We start from the raw sequence: 18,250 nt of genomic DNA, 5'->3' as shown, positions 1-18,250 counted from the left end.
TTGTCTTGTGAGCACAATCTAAGGAAATGGCATAGATTGTAAGCGATAAAGATGAATGTTTCATGCTTCATTTATAGGAAGGCCATCCAAATATGGTCTCACAGTTGTGAGAACATCCTGTGCTTGAGACATCTTGAATTTTGCATTGATTAAGGCTGTGAACAAGTTTCGGGCATTAAGAGGCTGGAATTCAGGTCATTTTCTAGATTTACTGGACACTGTGTGTTGTGAAAAGATTGCATTACATTGCAACCAATGCATATAGTACTCTTGTATAATAAAATGAAAGAGTGCTTGGGATGTTCCTTAGAGATTATTCTACTTTGAATATCTGCTTTACATTCTCTCAGCGTTTTTCTTAGCATTCATTTTGTATTCATGGTGCCCATTTATCATTTTTGTCTCTATCTGTTATACATTTAGGATCTTAATGATTTTCTTTTGTTCTAAGAAAGATATTGTGCCAGCTTTTTGTATTCCTCAGGAATTAGGATGTAGCTGAAGACTTACATTTGGAGAAATGTTAAATTACCTGTAACGGTCAGATTTCCAATGAAGTATTGAAAAGTTTTACTCTCACAACAGACTATTTTCAGTTTTTAGCATAACTGTTGTCCTGGCAGATCTAGATTAAAAGAAAGTGAGGGCTAGAGCCTAGGTTGCTGACTTTAGGGAGGGGAGTGGGAGGGGATGGCTGTTTTTTTGTGTGGCCTTTTTTTTTTCCTCTCTTGGTGTTTTTTTTGTTTTTTTTTTTTTTGTAATAATCCTACCATTGGTCCACTGTGGTGGCCTCTGGTGGAATTTCTAAAAATGTCATTATGTTTCGGTCGATTTTGAGAATGAACCCTTGAGTCTATTGATACTGCATGCTTAGAACTGTGCACTGAACCGTTAATTTCTGTTTAATAATCATGTTTTGTTTGAGAACTCAAGAAATTGTCAAGGTAGAAGTAAGGAGCCAAATGTTACTTATTTTGCTATGACTCAGATTTTCTCTTTTGTCCTTCCTCCTTGCTTGCAAATAGAGCTCTCTGAATTACTGAACAGAAAATTAATATCCTTTTCTTTGCAACCCTAACACGGCCAAACACAATAGGAGTAGTTAAAGACAGGATTTCAGTCTTATCTCTGTGTTTCTGAATTACTGCTGGTTTGTCTTCAGCTCCTACTCGTTATTCATACTGATTTTATTGCAGTATATTTAATTGTCTCTTTGTTCTGATCAATCCTTAGATAAATGGGTAAATAATAAAATAAAGGGGGTACATAATCAAATTACCAGCAGTAATTGGTCAGTCCAAGCATTACTGGAACTTTATAGTGGGTGGAAAGAACAGGGCTTTGGTATCACAGTTAAAAAGGCCAAGCCTTTAAAACTGACAACATAAATACATTGCTACATTGGCACATCTTTGTGAATTTAAATTACAAATTATTGTGCCTAATCAGAATCAGAGCAACTGGAAAATCATACAGCATGGGTAGACTTTATTAATTTTGGGTACAAGTGAAAGACATTAGACAAGCTTAGAAATCTGACAGACTAGGAGAATCTTAAAATTTGACAAGTGTAAGATAAAATGAGAATTTGTCTCCTGGATTGCTGGGGTTTCTTTCTTTCATAGTAGTGGAAACATTACAAAAACTAATAAGCAGCAAACCATATGCATTAGAATAAAATGCAGTGGTAAGGAATCTTATTTAGGTAACGGGAAAGTTTAAAGGTTATACATTTAGTGGTCAACAGGGCATTGTGTGTTACGCATGGGGACTGAGTTGTTCTGGGAATTGAGAATTAAGGCCTAAAGTTTTTCAGAGCTTGATTGCCATTTTAATACATTTATGGCTTTGCAGACCATAACGTACGTTGGTTTTGTTTCATTTTGCCATGAACCGATACAATTAAGAAGACAAATCTGCTTTCTTCCTTAACATTTATCTGTTAGCATACTAGCAATTTTAGTAGCAAAATAAATTGCTTAATCAGATAGTACCAATAACTCTAACCTATACAGGCATACAGAATTTGATTTTTTTTATTTTCATTTTCTCCTTCCACCACATCAATTGGAGAAGAATGGACAAAGAGTAAAGAAAAGGTATCATGACTTAACAAACTAAACCCTGCTCTGTGTAATTCAGTTACATAAAAGGTCATTTTTATAATTTGTGCTACTTACAGGATTCTGCCTGTCAAATCTGATAAGATCAGTATGGTGGGGAAAAATTAAAGCTGCTCATGAAGAGTACACTAAACTTGACCAATGCTACAATAAATAGTTGTGTTTCAGCAGGGTATTGCAGCTTCATGTTTACCTAGCTTTCAGGTTGACTGTCAACTACTTCCCAATTAAGATCCAATTTGCTCAGGCTGCATAAAATCTTCAGTGTGATACTTATGTGCTCCGGAACTCTGCCTTCAGGAGCAGTAATTTCTATTCATCAAAAACATCTTGAATTTGAAAATTAAAGTATTTGGCATGGTGGCTTTTAGACAAATTTTTCATGCGATAATGCATGAGAAGACTTGTAATGTCTGTCCTTCTATTACTGTTGTCAGGTGTAAATTTTGAGTGAGCTGCTAAGATTTACTGTTCAATTCATGTTTCCTCAATCCACCATGCCCCAAGTAATTTCAGGGGAACTGCTAGGACTATTGAAAATAAACACTACATTACCATGGTGTGTAACGTTGGCAAAACTTGGCCTCACACTGAAAAATATGACATTAAAAATACTCTCTCTAAAATGCAAACATCCCATATTTACAGCTGTAGAAAATACTGCTATATCTTTGTGATATGTGGGTGTATGTGTGTAAAGTAGAGTTGAAAGTGCTATATTGGTTGATCTTGTGGGTCATTCCTAAATAAGACTTCATTTGAAAACATTTTAACTAATTGTGCTTTGTATTTTCTGTAGTGAATTAAGGAGCCTAGTTAGTTTTCAGCATTAAGAGGAGGTTGCTGCAGTCTATCTGCAATATAACAGGAATTATATTTGTTAATGTACTTTGGGAGCATTTAAATTCTAATCATGCAGACTAAAGGAAATTTCAAGTGATGGCAAGTAAATTTAAATTACACAACAGTAAAGACTTCCATACCTTTGAAAATATTTCAGCACTGGCTTTTTTTTTCGCTTGCTTTGATTATCCATGATCACAGCAGCAGAATTCTATTGCTGTTGCCATAATTTCTGAAGCATAACTGTGCTAACATGAAATATGTATATATAGGTACATTTGCCAACTTGTTTTAATTTTGTCGTTGGCTTTCCACCTCATATGTTGGGAGGGGCTGCTGATCAGTGCGGTGGCTGAAGGAGAAGGCAGAATTGTTGCAGGAGAAAATGAAGATAAGCAGGCAACATTTGCAGAAAAAGTAGGCACTTTTTCTGTGGTTTCAGAATCAAGGAAATAAGATTTCCATCCCATAAAAGCTGTCTCTGTGACCTCTGGGAGCCCTCTGCGGCCATGCAGGTGTTAGTGGCGCACAAGCACTGTGTAAGGCGGGCTTTTTATGCGACATGAAATTGTCAGCTTTGTCCTTGTTGAGCAATCCTCTGGATCAGGTCTCACAACCTGTGTATGTCCAGTAATCTAATGGATATAGCTTGGCTTTTCCTGCAAGCTGGATCTTGGCTAAGGGAGGAAAATGGAATACAAGATATGTAGTGACTGTGGAAGGGGAGGACCGTTCTTTCCAAGGAAGCATTTTCCTATCCTTCTCAAGCTCAATGTCCTCCTACCATGAGTCTTTTCACCTCTTCAGCAACACCTGCTTATTGTAAAAAAGAGAGGAAAGAACTAAGCACCACTGTGACCAAAAAAAGAATTCCCCCTTTTTTTTTTTTTAATTCTGTGTTTAACTTCTGCTTTTTTAATCATATGCACAGCAAGAAAAAGGGGATGTGCTCTAGCAGCTTGTCAGCTATGAAGCAGTGCAAATTTTTAGCCAGAATCATACTATCAGTTGGAAGAAAACAATAAGACTGCATATATTTAATTATTTACTAAATTTTGAGTTATGCTATTCTTTTAATTATGTTAATGAGGCAGGCTTCAACACTGCAAGCCTTAGGGCTTGAAATGCAATTTCAATGCTTTGTAATAAATTTGCTGAACTTTGGAAAAAGATGAAATGGCTTAATATTAAACATTTTCTTGATTTAAATTTTACTAACTCATGCACTTTATAACTCATATTCTTTCAGTGCAATGTACAGCCCCAGCAGAAGGACCATAATAGTAATTGTAAGTGTTCCTTTTGCACACAGGCTTTGCTTATAAACTTGATGAATAAAGGCCTGGCTATTGAGGGAATGGTAAAGATCTATTGTGCTTCAAGGTCATTGGTTCAAGCACATATGATTAAAGGCAGAAAGTTAACGTCTGACTGGTGCTTAATAACATACATTAAATGAGTTAGTGGTGTCAGTGGAGACAAGGAAAGGAAACAACCAGTTCAATAACAAGAAAAAGGACAGGACTAATGCACACCTCCAAAAAGCGGGAGGAATCGGGAGAGGCCCACTGTAGTCCTGTCTTCCCCTGCATGCAGTCCTGAGGGCCGTAGTCTTTCCTCAGTCTGGAATGGTTGTAGCCACCCTGCTTGTTCTCGTTTGGTGGCATAAGCTCAATTGAGTTGAGCTGGGTAAATACTTAGGTGGAAAAGGATCCAAGGAAAATGCAGGTAGAAGATGGTTTGATGATGAAGTAACAGTGAACCTGGTTTGGTGCTGCACAACAGGCTCCTTGAAAGGGGCTGCCACGCTGATATTCTGGCCACTGGTCATTACCTCAGGCATATAAATCACAGGCTGAGAACAGTTGGGCATGGTGTCCTCATGACTGACTTCAAGTGAGTGATTACAGCCTGCCAATGGTAATTCCCCAGAAAAGTTAATCACATGAGGTGCTCCCTCTTTTGATCAATTGTGATTGTTGCTTAAGGCTCCTTTAAAGAAGAAGTTGCTTTTCAGTGATGTCATTCCTTTATGTGAGACCTTTATGAACATTAGGTGTGTTTAGAGGAAGTAGTTTGTGGAACATGGCAGTGATTATTTTATTAGCCATTTCATATTTAGTTGTCAAAACAAAATAAATTGCTTCTGTCTGCTCTAAAAAGTGCCTTCTTTTTCCTGCAGCTTTTTCCCTTCCTTTGATCTTGTTATTGTCATTGTTTGCTTTGAAATCTGGGTTGACACTGGACCCAGGATGTCTTTACTTAATGTATACATAGGACTTAGTGAAAGAAATTATTTCAGCCATTATAAAAGAGCCCTGTGACATTTCCTCTGTGGTACCTTTATTCAGGAACGGACCAAAGAGGGAGATGGGGGGAGATCAAACAAAAAACTTCACCTGAGTAGTTCCTTTATTAATAAGCCCCATTTAGAACATTTTGTGAATAAGAAGGAAAATAAGGTGAGAAAAATCAGAGAAGGAGAAACTCAGCCTCCTAGACAAATGAATTTCCAGAAAAAAAATACTGAGATATTCAACCCTGGCTCGGTTTGGTTTGATTCTTTTGCCCTTTCTCCTTGTTACTTGTGTAATATAAAGTTTTTATACCTTTGGAAGATGTTTTAGTCAAAGTTTTTTTATAGTTTTAATATGAGTCTACATTGAAAATACTTAGTAATATTTTACATTTAATGTGGTATTTTCTTCTTATTCTCAACATTCACTGAAGCGGAAAGCGTTTTTGGAAGAGCTTTTGCCGATCTGAGCCACTGAATTAGTCTAATGTCGCAGTTGTTTATTGATAGGTGGTTTCACTTAATTGTAATGGGGAAAAGCCAGTGGAAGATTTTGCAATGGAATTTTATGAATGAAATTGTGGTTTACTTTTAAGTAAGTATGCAATGCTCAATGAAATTATCTCTGGAACTTTTGTAAATATTTTATTCAATAACCTTAGCCCATATTTTTTTTTAGGAGTGAAGTTCTAACTGTCTTTTTTGAAATTTAAAATGCCAAAAGCTTCTATATTAAAATGTATTTCAACCTCTAGGTATACAAGCATTGCAAGAGTAGTGTTTCTTTTCATAAAGGATTCTATCTAAATCCACATAATAATGTCTTTTTTTTTTTTTTTTTAATAGACCGGGGGGGAAGCATGCATAGGATATGTCAGTTCTTTTCTGGAAGAAAACAAGATAATTAATCCCTCACTTTGCACCTTGTTTATTTTGCCTCCAAACTTGAATAGAAAACTTTTTTGACATAAAAAGCAATTAGGTTTAAACTTGTTGTCATCTCAGAAAATTACACAACTTCTAGGTAATTAAAAAAAAAGTCTTCCATCTCAAGTTATGGCAACCTGTGATACTTAGTTGGAGGATTTTTACGATTTAAAAGAAAAACAACAGAACTTTTATATTTCAAAATATTAATGCATCAACTTTATTAGAAAAAGCTGAAGTTGTTCAAGTGATCTCGGTAAAACAATTTGGACTACGATTCCCGGAATGCTCATGAAGCTGACATATCTACATGTTCTCAAAAAGTCATAATCCATCATTCTGATGCTAGATCGATGGATTATGACTTTCTGATGTCAGATCTGTGAATTAAGGCTTTTTTGAGTACAGCCTGCTATCCAATTATTGCCCCTATTCATATATTATAAATCATTATTCCTTCACCAGGTAGTCAGCAGTTTCTATTTCCTGAAGTTTGAGAGCCTTCTTTTTTTAGCCATTGTGGCACTCCCATTGAGCAATCAAAAATGGAGAGCACTGACCTGAAAAATAAAGCTTCTATCACAGCAAATTGTTGAGGGAGCAACAGTCGTTTCTAATTCTTCTAGTTTCTGTTGAAGCAAATCTCATCCCCTTCCTGCACAAGCAAGCAATATAATAAATTAGTACAAAAGTCAGTAGTTGGCACATACTGACTTCATTTTTAAGTGCTCATGCCTGAGTTTCTTAAAACTGATGCTTTCTTCTGAGAAGTCGCCATTTTTTTATGTGACGAAAGATCAGCTTCTGGTTTAAAGCTGAAATTTGCCAGCATGCTACCTTAAGTGACTGTGTCTATTAGGTGCTGTTAAACTGAAGCTCCATTGAATGAATTATTTATAGGGTAATAAACTTACCTCTAATGTAGCAGAATGTATGATAAAAATAAAAAATGCTTTACTGTAACCAGTTTAGGTGTCAAATCAAAACACATTTAGAACAACTTTATTAAAAGATACTCAGAAAAACAAAGAGGAGTGGTTTTAGGACCTGTCATGCATTCAGAAAAGTCATTAAATGAAATGTAATCATGCTATGTTGGAGAGTTATCTCAACAGATTTCTCAAGCTAAGGGAATTTAGGTCTGGTCTGTGTGGATGGAGAAAATCAATAGTATGATCTTGTTGGTTTTTATTTCATTTTGCTGTACTGATATTCTTCATTAGGATGCAGTTTTCACAGTAGATGGCTGTGCATAAAATATGCACAGTCAGGACATTGCTGGTGGAGTAGTTGTCAAAAAGGATGGTAATCGATAAAAAGGAGCGTGGTGTAATGAGTGGAGTAGAATTCATCTTTATTAACTATTTGTTCTAGTCCTGTGACTGTTGTGAGAGAGCTGTCATAGTGCTGGCTCATGCCTCAGTTTCTCCTTTGGGTGGCCACATGGATTCTAAAATCTGTGTTCCAAGGACCGTTTCCTTGGCACTCTCCTGATAAACAGGTTTGTGTATCTTGTATTACCCCTGTTGCTTTTCAGTCAAGGATGTTATCAGAAACCATATGAGAGAGTTTACAGACGTTTTGTACGTCCTGCCATTAAGTAGTTGCGGGGACAGTTTGTAATATTTTAATGTAAGGGGAAAAACATTGTCTTGGCATATTCATGTCGTTCCTTATTGTTTATTTCAGGAGTTCTGGTCATTAATGGCATCCTTTCTCTCACCTTCCTTTTACTGTTACCTCTTTAAATTTCAAATTTTGGCCACCAAGACTTCCAGGGTGCTGCAGAGCACTGGAAAGAGGTGGTTTGTTGTGAGAACAGAAATAGTTGTTCTATGAATGACTCTGCAGAAAACATTATTTCAAGGACAAGTGCCAGCACAGGGATGGAACTGGAGCAGTGCTCCAAAGCCTTCCTTGGTTCAGATAGCCCAGTTCTGCTGGTGGGGAGTCGAGTGAAGCTCCTTCTGCCACCCACGGAAGTCTGCTCCAACCCATTTTCAAATTTCCTGTAAACTGCAGATGCCCACTAGATGGAGACATAATATTTTATACATTAGTGGCTGTACAGATGGTAATCAAACCCACCAGCTGCTGCCTGCGCATTCCGGGCACCTCGCCAATTTACTGGCAGTATGTTGACTGGGAAGCAGACAGTGACACACTTTGATCGAAAAGCTTGTATGATGATTTTTTTTTTGTTGTAATATTATTGTTTTTTTAAAAAATGATAAAAGAGATCAAGATGTGCATCTTGATCAAAGGGTACTGCTGTCTGATTTCCCATCAGCAACTTCTAATTTATAGAAATCAGATTGCATGGAAAGCAATCAGCAAAGGTTTGAGGTCTTTCTTGTTCTCACTGCCAAGGCACGCTGACAAGTGAGAAAATTAAAATCAGAGAAGGTAGGGAGAGAACTAGTAAAACACTGGTTGAAATATAACTATTTAAAGTTCACAATTTTAATAATTTTAAGGCTGTTTAAAAATCCAGTTAAAGTGCTCCATTTGTCATTCACTTGTATTATAAGAGCACCTTAAGGTCTTTCTCTGATGGAGGGTTTTGCTTTGAGACTAATTTACCACGGAGAGAGAAATATATCTATTACTTGTTGTCATGGAAAAATAACCTGTCTCTGGTTCCGGGGCCAAGTTTTTCAAAGGTATCTCCTATCAGCTCTGTTTCTTCCATATGGAGCTGTGCACCCAGTATGATTTATAAGGGTGTATACATGATACAATGGACACCTGTAAAGAACTCTTAAACCAGTCAATCCTATAAATGTGAAGATACTTTGTACAGAGGGACTTTAAGGAAAATTTGTCTATTATACTAGGTAAGGTCTTTTCTCTTTAGGGTCTGTAGTCAAGTCATTTTTGTTTTCAGCTTTTGGTATTGACTGCTTCTTTAAAAGCCTTTTTTGTAATTTTACTTTTTAGTCTTTTCAGGCTTAAAAAACAATTAGCAGTTGCATATACATATGTGTGTGTGTGTTTGTGTGTATGGACTGTGTTTCCATGCAGGGGTCAATATTTCTGGCCAACATAAAAGCACAAACCCAGTGACAGTGGCGAGAGTTGCTTCACATTCTGCCAATATTTGAAGCCAAAATGGAGAAGGACATGATAGAAGGACTGGGATATGTGACATTTTGTCTAGATGGAGCAAGGCACTATTGAAGGGAAGAAGCTTGATGTAGGTAAGGAAGTGAATAGGGCCCACCTCCAGGAGTCTTCAGTGTGTGATCTTTGAGCAGATCGCTGGATTATGCTCAGCCTTACTGCCTCTCCTCCACCCATGAGATGTGGTTGCTGCTTCCCATCACTCTTGCTTTTTTCTTCCACAGCACCAAATGAGGTCCTGTGTCCTCATCCAGCCTGCCTTTCTCTCTACTGCCAGCCAAGCTTCCCAGCAATTAGTGATTTTCCTATCTTCTCCTCCACTTCTCTCCTTGGCAATCCAGACACATTGGATTTTCCTGCCGAGTGATTTCTTCTAAGGGTTAGATCAAAAGACAGCAACTTCAGAGTAGGCGATGTCATGTTTCTGGGTATGGTTCTGCATTCTCAAGAGAAGATGCTGCCATTGGGTGCTTGCTCCCTCTAGGTATTTATGACATTGCTATTTAGGAAAGCTGCCAAGGAAAAGGTGCTGCTGAAAGGAATAAATAAAACCCTTTGGCATCATTGCTTCATTTTTTCCTATCAAAAGCTGACACATTGTCTTTATCTCATCAGGCAAACTACATGCAAACTTTGTGATCACGTGTTCTTTGCCTATTTTTGTAAGACAGTTTCTCAGAAAGACAAAGTACAAGGGGAGGAGAGGAAAGGCTGCGGTGTGCAATTCAATGCAGTACCCTTTAGCCTCACTTATTCTATGGCTAGCTTAAGATTTTCACTCCAGGGTTGGAAGTGTTTGCTCTCTATTCTGAGTTGTGATAGAATTCTGTATGATTGTGGAAATCTTTGAGCAAATGTTAGTTTTTTTGTTGGTTCTGTTACTTGTGTGTATGGTAATTTTCTATATGATGTAGTTAACAGAGTTTATAAGGGATAAGGATTTAAGAGACTGTTTTTAGTTTGGTTTTTTAATTAGAGAGAAATTATTCAGTAGAAACGTTTGTTTCTTCTCATGCATTGTTGAAACAAATTCTAAAAATCCACATTGGATTATGTGATTTGTCATGAGCTTCCTAACAAGTCAAAGCAGAATGAGATTTATGCTATTTTTCAGCAGAAACCATTTCATGCCCCAACAGAAATGGAAATGACTGTTCTCAGAAACCTTCCAAGTTGAAGTGGGAGGAGATAATCTGTAAAGAGATGTTACCTTCTTAAAAACAGCCTCATATCATCCAAGGTGTGGTTGGCTTTGGCAGTTTACCAAGGGGAAGCTTTACTAGATTTCAAATCACCCACCTAGCCAAGCTGTGCTGAGGCAAGGCTTTGTTTAACTCCTGCATTCACCAGACCAGCCCTGCCCCTACCCACAGCAGCATTTTTATCGAACGTGAATGACAGGATTATAAGGGAGAGTTAAAACAAACACAGGCACTTATGATGAGATGCAGCATAAACAGATTTATGAACACGTACGTAATGAGAGAGCCTCTTTGCACTGGGGCACGAAATCCAAGTGTCACGTAAGGAAGGGAGGGTTTCTTTAGACTAACAGGCCATGGTTACAACTCTGCAGATTCAAATTCCATAGAAATGGAGTTGTAAAGAGGCACCGATACCTTAGACTTATGTGGAGGGTTTGTGTGTGCTGATCAAATATTCTGGTGTTAAAATAGACTAGTTTCACATAGAGAGGTGACTGAAAACTGTAACTGAAATTTCAGAGAGCTGGCTCGCTTCTGCATTCCCAAATTGGGAAATGTATGCTAATGGCTTAATTTTTATGATAAAAACATGAAAAATAAGTCCCTAAAATAGTGTTGAATCAATTTTCTGATAAAACAAATTTGTTTTCCCATTTGTGATTAAAATGACCTACAGTAAGATTTTTTTTTTAACTAGGTGTTAATTAAAAATATGGAAATGGATTTTAAAAACCTTGCAGTTCACAGTGGAAGAATTACCATAACTGATCTGTTCTCAGAGCCATGGCTGTTCTGAGATGTTTTTAAGATGTCCAAGTTACTGGTTGTTTTTCTGCATGATTGTTTCCAAAGCAAAATGTGATTCCAATAAAAACAGTAATTGAATTTACAGTCCACAGGACAAATTGTTGTTTTAACAGAAACTTGCACACTCAGGCAAAGACCTTATGTTTTAGGTCTAATAACAAAGAACACAAGCTCCCCATTTTTATGTGGCCATATATTGTGCAGTTTTCTAATGTGGCATTTTTTCTTAAAAAAAAAAAAAATCTATATTGTATTTTTAAAATTATGTGAGCAGTTTTTTCCCCTCTTAGCTCTGGATCAATATTCCTTAGGTTGTGTTGGTTTGGGGTTTTTTTTAAAGCAACCTTTTAAACGTTAGTGCAGCTATTTTCTGTAGCATCAGCTGGGGGTGAATCAATACACAGAAGCCTATCCACATCTAATGCACCTAATGACTGAGAGGAGTTTGGAGAGAGCTTGTTCATCTGGCATTTGGTGCTGAGAGAACGTGCAGAGCGCAGGGCAGTTGTGTGAGGGGCTTGTCCATGACCAGTCTTGTGTGGAGAAAATGCTGATTTCAGAGGAAGTGGGTAGGACAGGAAGGCTGTCCAAGAGCAGCGGCAGACAAAGGCAGGAGGTGGGACCTCTTTCCAGCGTCAGGCAGTGACTGCCCTTTACTGTACCAACAGCAAAATGCTATTTTTCTGCTGTCAGACTTTCTCTGCAGGCGCCCCTGGGCTCTTCTCGGGTCCTTTTTGTTCTGCAAGGTGGGGGGATTAAGTTTTCCTGGGTTTTTGGAATCTTGGTGCCTTTTTTTTCCCGTTTAGGTAAAGCCTGAAGTCTGTGCTTGCTGAACTAAGAGAAGAAGTTTGGTGGGCCTCAGCTCCAGGGGCACACAGGCTGCTCTTAACTGGTGTGTACAGAGCATGAGACACACTGGAGATTCACACATGCTGGAAACAGGCATGTCTACAATAGCAGGCTTTTTTTGGAAGTCTTAGGGCTGACCTAAAGCCCTGTGGAACAGTAAGAGTCGGTGAGATATTGCTGCATCTCAGATGTAACACCTGGAAAAAACAGTCCAGGGTAGTGCCAGCAGCTGTCTGACTCTTCCTCTAGACACTCAGGGGTGCAGGAGAAACACATGGTGCTGGTAATCATCTCTGAGTTCCTACAGTGACCATTTGAATAAAAAAGGGAATATTTTGTACTTCTCAGCACCAGGCAAACCAGGAACCCTGAGTGAGGAAGCCAGCTTTCCTAGGTTCCCCTTGGGAAAAGGCCAGAGAGCAGTCTGTGCTTGCTGCAGTCCAGGGCAGGTACATTAAGGAATTTTTAGGTTCTTAATTCATCTTATTTGACTTAGTTGACTGTCTCTCAGGAGAGGCAATTGTCTTTGCACTTCCTGCAAGCAGGGGTTTAGGGGGTTGACAGAGCCCCTAAAGCAGGTGTGATGAATACCAGCCCCCTAAGCAATTTAATTCTTATAGGCCATTTTGTTGCCAAAGGCACATGCTCTCATGCAAATTGGTTTTCTGAGTATGGAACTGCAGCAAGTATTTATAAAATGTTTGAAGCCTGGTCCCAGAAAGAGGTACCAAGATGCACCTGGCCAAGTTTTGTTTCACATTTGTATCATAATGTTATCAGCATTCATATTGGTTCTTTACTGATTAAATAATGTGGGAGAAGATATGCACAACAAGGACGTGTAAAGCTCCAACCTGATAAAGGTGGATGCCACTGCCTGTTGTTCATTGGGTTCAACAGAACTTACTTTTATGGTTTTCAGATGTGATCATACAAGTAATAAAAGGGCCTTCATTTCTAAAAAACTTGTAGAACTAGATAGGTGGTTCCTCTGGGAAAGGTGCTTGTGAGGATTTTTTCCTTGTTTTTTACATTATTTTAGATCCCTGTTGATTATGACTGTACGGCCAGAATAGGAGCTGGCTGTTCTTTGCTTGTTCCATGGTTTGTTCCATGGTCCCTTGAAGTGGAAAGAGGGGGTTGGTACTTTGAAGAGTCCAAACATGCAAGAATTGCGCTTTCAAGAACAAAACAAAACAAAAAAAAATCGTTCACTTCAGCCCTCCTGAAAATCTGTAAGTATTTTTTTAAAGGGTTCTGTTAGCCTTGAGTATTTAAAATGATGAGATATATCCCAGAAATAATGAGTTGCTTAAAAATAATTGTTTGGTTCTTTTTCAGTGCAGTCTAGTTTTGAGCTTTCAAGATTCATGTTTTCAATCTTTCCTCTGCAACCATAAGAGCTAACTTTATTTTTAAATGAAAGCTGAAATTCTCTTGTAATCCCATAACTCTAGGAGATTTGGCAATGCTAAATGCAATGTGAATTTAGAGTGACCATTCCAAGGTGAATCATTTAGTGATGTGTCCTCAGCATTAAAGCCAGCTGGGGATTTTTTTATGTCTTTTATTTTTTCTTTCTAAATAATCTGCAAATTGGCAGCAATAATTGGAAGCTTGGTAAAAGCACTAGAAGACAACTGCAGCCTAGTAAAATCAAGGGGGTCTGTTGTGGTTTTTTTTCTTTTTCCTGGTATGTTAAGATAGATTCTTACAGAATCTAGGTATTAAGGGCACTCTGCATTAAGATATCTCTAGAGAGGAAAGCTTTGGTTGTTTTTGTAGAAGCACCCTTTTCTACTCAGTCAAGCATTAAAATTGGCAACAGTTCCTGGAGTAGCAAGAAAATCCTGGTTGTCCTCATGTAGTTACTGAAAGCAGTAAGAGGATATGTAAAAGCTTTAACTCCAAGGAAAAATGTTTGTAACTGTGACATTGTGTTTCCTTACAGTAATTTATGGGCAAAATGTAGGAAAGGAGGAACACAAGCTATAAATAATATTTCTTATGTAAACATAATAGCAGTAGCAAATTCTTTTTATTTAAAAATTAATATTGATGTTCATTAATATAAATTACCACATTTCAGATGACTCTGATGTCCTTGAGGCCAGATGTCACTGACTGATTTACAGCTTCCTGGGGGGAGGAGGAGATCCTGTTTTGTCAATGTAGGCACCAAATTGCTTCAAATGGCTATTTTAGACTAGATTCTTTACTAATGTGTTGTCATCAAAGTCGATTCACATCACAGATCAGAAACATGGAAAACTCTTTTAGAACATATTGACTTGGATTTTGAAATGCGGGGAAAAGAGCATAAAACTTACCTTTGACTCACTGAACTTCTCTCTCTTTTAGGAATAGTGTTTTGAAAACTCCTGCCCAGCAACACACACACAGAATTTCCATGTGCATCATTAGAAACCAGGGAACATCCTTCAGAGGCAGAGATTTAGGCCCTCATTGATCTTAATTCTACTTTTAATATTAATACAAATGCATGTAGCAAGGGTGTGCAGGAGGAAGCTCTGCTACCTCAGTCACACAACAGAGATCAGATATCTGGATTAAATTTTTGAGTGCTTCGTAAAATCCTTTGGTTTTTGACCTCATGGATTGGATTGCTGCAAAAGAGGATGGCAGATGTATTTGCAGAGCTATCAGCAGCATCCCAGGAACCTCCTGTGGGAACGCTCGTGGGCGATGCCTCCGCAGGCAGATGGGGTGGATTTGTTGTGTTTGCATACGCTGGCAGGTAAAAGGGGAGGGATTAAAAAAAGCAGGCTGGTTTAAGTCAGTGCATCTCTGTCCATTAGGTATTCATTCAAATTCAACCACATGAAATACAGGCATCCAACAAACCACCTCTTGTAAGTGCCTTTTATTGCAGCAGCTGAAATTCAGCACATTTGTAGGTGTGTGGCCCGCCATGCTTAGCATGAATAGCAAACTAATGTAAATCCTGTATTACAGAGTTTGATAGGAAAGCTCACATATATAGGAGAGAAATCTGTGCAGGCCTCTGGTGGCATCAAGGTCCCAGGGCAAACAAGTACAAACTACACAGGTGATATGAATATAGAGAATAATGCACAAAGAGCTCCCTTTTTGAAACTCATCTGCCATTCAAATAAATCAAACCCATATCCACTGAAAGGCTTGGAAAGATGTTACAAGGCTTTAGAAATGGTCCATGTTGAATGTGGGATCTTTTTTTCAATCCTTATAAATAATTATTTTCCTATGTTTGGTAAGTTTAGCTGCAGAGAATTGATGTTAAGACTGTGTGGAAAGGAGTATGGAATTTCAGGTAATATTACCCTGAGAAAATGGTTTTTAAATATTTCTGTGATACAAAAGCCTTCTATCAAAGAGGCAAATGCATCACCCCCGCAGCCTTTTTTCTCATTTATGAAATAAGTAAACATAAACTCTGAATTTTCATTTTCAGCAAGTACCTTAGTAAAGCCTAACTGACCTTGACCTTAGCTTTGCTAATTCCAAAACTGATATTTATTCCTGGAGTAGATTGTTCTCCTTCATACCACATATATAAATACTGTAAACCTTTCCAATGCCTTGAATCAGAGTGTAAGTAAATAGCTAATTTTAATCTACATAATATTTTGAGAGCAGACATCCTGTGCTATGACTATTAAGATATTTCCAGCAGCCATTTCTATAATACTAAAATCTCTTCCATATATTATTTAAAGTAACACTATCAGCCAGGGCTCGTTCTATGCCACAGAAACTTTAAATAATAAAATACAGCATGGATAAAATCTGCAATAATAGTAACTTAAGCAAAATTAATTTAAGTAACAGATAACATCTGGGAGAAAATGCAATGGTATATTGGTAAGTTATGCAAAGCTAATTTTATAATAACTACCACATCTGTACAACTCATCTATTAGAATGCTTTACCAATCTTCTTTCCTGTTACTATTCTGTTTTAGAAATTTCCCTGTGTACTGTTTTACTGTCTTTTCTCTGCCTACATTTGTAAAAAGGCAATTTGCTACCTCTCAACAACAAGAAAAGTGTGTGAGTTTATGTGCAGAACAGCGCAGCGCTTTTTATGCAAACCTGTCTTTCTGCACACTTGTACCAGAAAGAATTCCAGAGCAGGACTGTGGCACGGGGCTGTGCTCTGAGAGCAGTGGCTGCCCCAGCTGAGTTCTCAGCCGGGCTGGTGCCACTGGGCTGGGAACGTGGTGCTGACCCATCAGTCCCATATCGAACTGTGCTGACTTCCCTGGCCAAGCAGCCTCCTGGCACCCCACCTCACCTCCGAACTGGTAAGAATAGTGCACGAAATAATGCACCTAATTGTCCCTGCAGTCTCTTTCAGAGCAGCTGACACTGATATGCCAGCTACATTTTTGCAGTTGCCTCACAATGTCTTTATGTTTGAATTCCTGTGGACCTCTTGGACTGCAATGTGCAGGAAAATATTGCCAATTAATTTTTAAGGCATTATCATCTTGCCAGACTGTTTCTCACATTTCAATAGTTATATTGATTCAAGAGGACAGTTTGAGTAATACATCTTTGTCATAGTGAATAATGCTTGCATAATGACAAATCTTCAGGAATTAAAAAAAGGAGAGTGAAGTTTTTAATGTAGGTCAGTGGAAGTAATTCACCATAAATTTACTCAGACTTCAGAAACTAGCAATATTTTTTTAAAGCCTCTGTAACTGTGTAAAACTTACTGTGTCTCCTTCTCTGTTTTTAAATAGATTTTACTACAGAGCCATTGGTGCTATTAAACATGAGGTTTTGTTCGAAGGAAACACAAAGACTTAATTGTATTTTTTAAAGGAAAGTATTGCATCAGAAGGATTCATTTAAATACGTTTGTTGGCTTCGGGCTCTCGCCACAATTCATTCGTTCTAATTTTCCCCTGGACTTGTTAAGGACACAATGTATAGAAAGGAGCAATGCAGAATGGCATTTTTAGGTCACTATATTTTGGCTGTAAATGGTAGTCCTGCTCATAAACTTGTTATTACTAAACAAAATGCTTCATATTCTACATTAAAGTTTCACAGTCTTTAAAAAAACTTTTGGCTGAATGTTGGGACTATTATGGCTCATTAAAGAGACTAGTTCTGCTGTAATTTAGTTATTTCTTAATGATCCAAGGGTTATTATTAGACACGGAACAGATGAGTAAAGAATGGGTCTCTGTAAAAAAGACTCAGTGAAGTAAAAATATTATTTGGAAAAACAGAACCTCTGAAAATCTTATCCATGCAACAAAAGTGTATTCAATTGGCTTGGAATTAATTCTAAAAACATGGTCTATTTTTATAACATAATTTTACTTTTTTTTTTAATTTGGACTGGAGAGAATAAATGGAATGATAATTTAATCTAAATAAAAATATATTTTGGGTGAATAGGTAACTAAGCAAAATATATTATTTTAAGGAAGCAGAAAGTTATTTTGAATTGTCATCCATTTCAGCTAATATTTTTAATAAGAAAACATAAGGTAAGAAATCAGAGAAAATTGAAATAGTTGCTAAATTAAAAAAGCTCTAATTTTTTTAAAAAATACAAGTTGAAAACAAAGAGTCTTTATTTCTGAAAGAAGTACAATTTGAATCAGTTTTTTCATTTTGATACCAAACGCAAACTTTCTGACTATTTCTTTTGTGAGTATGTAGGCACGGACAAAGTGCTGAAAATTTGAATTACAAGTGATAAAGGAGAATGCTTCTATAACTCTGGTTTTCTCCTCAGTTATAATCTGCAAATCTTTCTGTCAGCCTGTTAGGTTCTTATAAACATGGGCTGATAATATCTATGTATTTTACTGAGCTCACACGTAACAGGGAACCTTGGAGGTAGTGACAGAGTCCAAACAGAAGTTCTGGAAAGCTTTTAGGACTACAAAAGAGATTTTTATTGCAACAAAGTGGCCAGACCTAACTTTGTATTTTCAGTTGTTGCTATCTCTTCTGCAGATGTATAGAAGCTTTAATATTTTCAGCATGTTAACTGTAGCCAGTAAGTAAATGAGCCAAATATCAACCTAGCTACAATTTCAAAAGTATGA

At 37.5% G+C, this 18,250-nt stretch overlaps 1 protein-coding gene across 1 annotated transcript in view; it reads left to right on the top strand.

The window, feature by feature from the left end:
* The window catches only part of CABCOCO1 (ciliary associated calcium binding coiled-coil 1), a 44,270-nt gene that overhangs the window by 20,975 nt on the left and 5,045 nt on the right, over positions 1-18,250 (top strand). The window lies entirely within an intron of this gene.

The sequence above is a fragment of the Anomalospiza imberbis genome, chromosome 8, assembly GCF_031753505.1.
Source record: "Anomalospiza imberbis isolate Cuckoo-Finch-1a 21T00152 chromosome 8, ASM3175350v1, whole genome shotgun sequence".
NCBI classification, from domain to species: domain Eukaryota; kingdom Metazoa; phylum Chordata; class Aves; order Passeriformes; family Viduidae; genus Anomalospiza; species Anomalospiza imberbis.
Note: the sequence above shows the minus strand (reverse complement) of the source record. Positions and strands in the feature narration are given on the sequence as shown.